Source organism: Mirounga angustirostris, unplaced genomic scaffold (assembly GCF_029215605.1).
Source record: "Mirounga angustirostris isolate CCGP_5_RB_7025 unplaced genomic scaffold, mMirAng1.0.hap1 SCAF_12, whole genome shotgun sequence".
Lineage (NCBI taxonomy): Eukaryota > Metazoa > Chordata > Mammalia > Carnivora > Phocidae > Mirounga > Mirounga angustirostris.
Genome location: NW_026991720.1, coordinates 104,603,297 through 104,609,140, shown reverse-complemented (window position 1 = coordinate 104,609,140; position 5,844 = coordinate 104,603,297). Strand labels below are relative to the sequence as shown.

The 5,844-nt window shown below is 51.1% G+C and overlaps 1 pseudogene; it reads right to left on the bottom strand.

Moving 5' to 3' along the window:
• Positions 1-4,495: 4,495 nt before the first annotated feature.
• LOC123836031 (ATP synthase subunit d, mitochondrial-like) lies at positions 4,496-5,014 on the bottom strand (annotated as a pseudogene).
• Between the last annotated feature and the right edge of the window lie 830 nt (positions 5,015-5,844).

Genomic DNA, 5,844 nt, shown 5'->3' with positions numbered 1-5,844 from the left:
CTGAGCCTTGTTGGATTTTGGATTTCAAATCAGAGATTTCTGCTGGCAGACTTGTGTTCTCCCGCCGTCTGTCCTGGTGCAGAAGCTGGCAGTGCCTGGTGGAAGTTATGGAGAGGTGCAGCTGCTGGGCGTGAGGGCAGATGGAGTGGCGGGCCGCCCCTTTCCCTCTCCACCTCCCCTCCTTGCCCATGGCTTTGCCCGGACGGGCAGCCTGATGTGAGCGCTGTGTCAGGGTTCCCCTGCCGGAGAACGGCCTGCTGGCCCCTGAGGGTCCTGCTGAAGGCTCGCTCCTCGTCAGCTCCAAGATCACAGGAAGGAGCCGCCTGGTCCTTGTTTCAGCCCCAAACATGCCCTCTCCCGGGGCAGGTGGATTTGCACCCTAGATGGTCCTGACGAAGAGCCTGGGCTGTGGAAGAAAATGGACTTTTCCCATCAGGCTTGGGAGATTCCTTCAAAGTTCATGCTTTGGCTCACGATGTGCTCTTGCAGGTTGGTTTTTAAAACTGCACAGATGCTCATTCATCCTTTTTCCCACGGGCAGACTTAAAACGGTCGTCGGTACTTCAGATGTCTGGGCTTGCTGGAAGCACGGCTACCCTCAAAACCACACCGGGGAGCAAGACTGCGGGGGGTCTGCACTGGAGTTCCTCCCCCCATCCCTCCTCCCCCTTCCTACGACTCAACCCAGATGCCCCTATGCATTCAATCTTTTATTGTCATCAATACCGATTCATATTTACTCATCTCGTATTCTGGATTCTAACCCAACATTACTTCACTTAGTTGCTCAAACTGTTTTCAGCATTGGCGGCAGGTCCGTCCGCGGGTGGGGTCTGTGTCCCTTGGACGGAGCGCCCATCATGTTTGCCGCCGCTGTTCTCGAGTTTGAACACATCCCCACTTTTGGGGACTATGTACGGTCCTGGCTCATCTCCTGCACTTCCTGCCCTGGGACCAGCCGTTTCTCCAGAGAGGGAGCCTTGGATCCTTTCCTTGGGGAATTGTTTTGAATCCCGATCTGGGCGCCAGGGTGCTCTCCCTCGCCTGCAGTCTCTCTCAGCTCACAGCCAGACAACGTGTGGGCATTCTTCTGTGAATCTGTGCGTGTCCATCCGCATCGACATGCAGCTTCCCAGGAGTTCACCCCCGGGGTGCCTGCCTGGGCCATCTTGGCCCCAACCTTGCACTCGTCTGGTGTCCCCACGGCAACAGCGAGAACCCTCGCTCCCGCCACCTGCCACCCACTCGCTGGAATCCTCAACCCCGGGACACGGACGGCTTCAGTGTTGTTCGGCCTCCCACTGCTCTTTTCTGCCTTGTATCTGTGTGTCTTGCACACGGACAGCACCTGTACGTAATTCCTCCCTATTTCCACGTGACCACCTTAGGAGGAGCTCTGTACCCGTCTGCGGGATAAATAGATGCAAACTCTAGAGTCCTGCTCACAAGAAAAGCCAGTGCTGATGGGTATGAACATGAGTGGGAGGCAGCTGGAGTGAGCAAGGTGTTCCCCGACTGAATAATGGAAGGAAATTAGTGAGGTGGATTGCTTCTGGATCCTGTGTCATTTCCACGTGAAATGCAAGATGACGACGCTCTAACTCATCACCCCCTTTCACCCGGTGAGCGCTGTAGATGATGTTGGTGGGTGACACGAAGAATGTGACTCTCCCTGGGCTCCTGGGTACAGAGCGGAGAAATAAAGCATCCCTGTGTCAGTCAGGGGTGAGGGGAAACCAGGGGAAAATCACGGGTCTTTAGCAGAAACCGTATTCTGAAAGTGTGAGTATAGACTAGGACTGATATTTGTTGCTTCTTCTTTTTACTTTAAATATATCTTCTATATGTTCCTGAAAGACAGTATATTATCTTTGCAATGTAAAGAAAATAGTTATTTAAAAGACATTTTCTCGGATGCACCGCTCTGCCCTGGGGGATGAGATTTCCACTCTCTGGAGCCGTTGTTGAGAGACTGGTGGACCAGAGGCTTGAGCGCTCCTTCATGGCTCCACGCTGCATGGGTGGAGAGCTGCGCTTTTGTTCCCAGTTTTAAGGTCATGTGGCAAAGCTTACATTTTCACCAAGGGAAGAGAGGTGTTATTACCGTTGAGTATTCTGTGCACAACTGGAAAGGAGGAGCTCCATAAACCCTTAGATGTGGTGAGACCACAGTGCAGACCCTCAGCTTCCCTTACACACTCCCGTGCCTGTGGATGGGGCGGCAGGGACTCTAGAACCAGCCCCACGGTGGGGGTGTGATGGGACCGTCCCTGCTGTTGCAGAGACCCTGTGACATCAGAGGGACAGGACTAGAGCCTGTGGTCGATGGAAAGCTGGAGGCTCCGAGCTTGGTGGCCATGCGATGACAGCACCTGATGTGTATATTGCCAGGCTGGGCTCGTGAATCACATACACGTGTTAGCGGAAGGACGACGAGAGAGGGTGGTGTTGGATGGTGTGGCTGGAAGACCAGGTCTCAGGTCCAGCAGGAATATAAACGTCCCATTTTCAAGCATTCAGTGTGATGAGGTTTGACAAACACTACGGTGGTGAGATCATTACCCACATCAAGAGAGAACATTTCCACCACCCCAAAGCTTGCCTGCCTCAGCAGCCGGTGATCCACCTGGTCCCTGTGCTGAACAACCACTGATTGGATTCTGCCACCGCACATTGCTTGGGATGTTTTCAATTTCATAAAATGGAATTACACCACGAGAAGTCTCTTCCGTCGGGCTTCTGTTGGGCTTCTGTCTACGAGTATTTTTAAGTTTTCACGAGGTCAGGGCTTTTGAGGGAAACATCCTGGCAATGGGGCTGTAGGCTGGCTGATGGTAAGCCCACCAAGGAAGTTAGAGACTCTCGTTTCTTCAGAGATGCTTACCATTTCTCCCCAGAGCCACTGGCTTACATTCTAGAGGGGGAGGGCCTGAGGGTCTTCCCCTCTTCCTGACACAGGCCTGGCTTCACCAGAAAGGTGAAGTTTCTCTCCTGCTCCAGAAGGGAAGATGGGCAGCTGTGCCCCCAGACCCACGTGAGCTCCCAAATCTGGCACAACCTTGCTGCTTGCCCAGGTGTCACCTGCTCTCACAACATCACCCTGTGGGTGGTTGGGGCCTGGGGACCTGAAAGTAGTTGTAGGTGTCCCTAACCTGGAAACCACGTGTGTCCTGTTGGGAAAACCAACCAACCAATAAATATGTGCATGAAAACTCAACTGCTTCCCTTGCTCAGGCTAATGTTGGAGAGACTCATCATGTCATGCATGCACCCTGGCTTCCTCTTTTTTTTTTTTTTTAAAGATTTTATTTATTTATTTGAGAGACAGAGAATGAGAGAGAGAACACATGAGAGGGAGGAGGGTCAGAGGGAGAAGCAGACTCCCCGCTGAGCAGGGAGCCTGATGTGGGACTCGATCCCAGGACTCCAGGATCATGACCTGAGCCGAAGGCAGTTGCTTAACCAACTGAGCCACCCAGGGGCCCTGCACTCTGGCTTCTTGTCACTGCTGAGTAGTATTGACTTGTGTAGACATGGAACAGACTGTTTATCCACTTGCCTGTTTATAGACACTTAGCACTGCGTCCAGTGTTTCAACCTAAATGTTTGACCCTGATAACAAGGCTTCAGTGTATATACATTTTCGTGTGCGTGTGTGTGCAAGTGTGTGTTTCATTATCGTCAACCTTTGCAATTTTCTACTTCCGTTTGAACTTTTGGGCAAAGCTTCCATCGGAATGCTAATAGACAGGTTGTCCTGGCATGTCCCGCAGTAGCTTGCCTACACGTGACCCTAAAAGCCAGATGGCACCTGGCAAGGAAGGTGGGCCCTCGCGCGTGTCCACCTACGGTTCCAGGAACAGACCTGGAGATGTTACAAGCAACCCCTTCTTACAATTCCTGCCTGCAGTATCTTTGGTTTTCACCCTTTACTATCTATAAGAAGTCAGTTTTGAATTCGAAGAATGATGTGCAAGACTTTCCAAGGATGTGTGCGTCTTTTTCATTTCACTTGGATAAATCCCGAGTAGAACTGCCAGGTCACATGGGAATGAGGTGCTTGGCTTTAGTACAAATTACCAGACTTGTGTGAGGGGGTTGGACCAGTTTATGTTCCCACCAGACCTCGCCGATGCTCGATATGACAAATGCTGTGACTTTTAGCCACTCAGGAAGGCATGTGGGGCATTGGTGTCTTTACGATATTAATGGCACTGCCCATTTGGATTGTATCACCAGATATCTTGTGTTAGTGACATTTTATTCACAGGCCCCCCAACCTTGATCTATGGGGAGTCTGTCTCTTTCCAACACACCCTGTGCAAGCAAGCGTTACCCTTAACAGCACCCAATAAATAGGCTGGTGCCATGCCAGAGATTTAAGCTACTGGAATTTTTCTTTCTTTCTTTCTTTCTTTTTTGGCCAATGCACACTTTATATGTCTTTTTTTTTCTTTTTTTCTGTATCATTATTTTTAATGTCCAGAGTTTACAATATGAGGGCCAGATCTTTCTCCCCAACTCAAGTTTATAAATTCTCAATTGGCTTGTGAGGCCAATAGGGATACTTCTTCTTGTCTAATTTGGTTTCTGGGAAGACTTCATTCAGGTCCTCAATGGTCATCTGATCAAATGGAATTATGTTCCTCATCTTCTCCATCTCTTTTTCATATTCCTCAATCCTGGCCTTTGAGAGAGACAAAAACTCGGCACAACTGTTCACATCTTCTTTTTCTTCAGCATCCACTGGAACAGTATATTTATCCTTTGGCACAGGAAACTTCAGGGCCTTAAACTTCTTCTCAAAGTCATCTACCAAACCAGCCTTCGCCACATTGGCCTTGTTGTAAGCCCAGTCGATAGCAGGAGGTTTCTCAGGGAGAGTAGCCAACTTGGAGGTAAGTGTCTCATTCCAGGATTTCAGGGAGTTAGCAATGGCCTTCTGGTTTTGGGGTATGATCTCCCCAAAAGCTACTCAGTCAATGGTTTTTAGAGCAAGTTTTTATGCAGCCATCTTGAGATCCTTCACCGATTCCAGCAGCCCAGAATCCCACACTTTATATGTCTTGATCAATCTTGACCACACTCCACTTAACCATGAACAGAGGTTATTTGTTTTTAACACATTTTAGATTTTCGATGGCTCTTCTCCTGCCACATTGCTTCTCCCCTAAATACTTGGCCATTATCAGCTACTCATAGTGATCGGTCTTGTTTTCCCTTCTCGCTTCTGCTCTGAACCCAAGGACTCGAAACTCCTCTCTTCCAGGGAGTGGACGTGCTCTGAAATGTCAGCTCCACAGTGTGACATGGCCGTCATGTCTCTGGTCTCCCGACCTGACCCACCCAGCACAAAAGGCAGGGTGTCCCTTGCAGGTCTCGTGCTCCAGACCGCAGCTCCCTGTCGGCTACCTGTCGGGGAACCGGCAGCTTTGCTGACTTGGCTCAGTCAGCGAGCTGAACGTGCTCCCCTGGGGTGAATTCCCACCCTAGTCACACTGGGGGGTCACATGACACCTCCCTTCTAGCAGCGCGGCTTGCCACCGTCACCCCAAGCAGCAAAGCTGGTGAGCACGGGGCCTTTCAGGGTCACCTGCTGCAGCCCCGGCTTTCCCAGTTCTGCACGTTCACCTGCCACTGGAGATGCAAGGCTCTGGGCACCAGCTTAGCGGGTTTCACCAGCATGGCGGGGCCCGCCTCAGGGGTGCAGTGGGGAGAAGAAGCCCTGCTGCCTCCCTGCCTTCCTGGGTGACGTCGCCCTCGAGTAAGAGAAAGTTGATAAGATGCTCTGGGCAAGTGGCCCAGGATTCCAGGGGAGAAGTTCCACAAAGCAGAGCAGCCTGG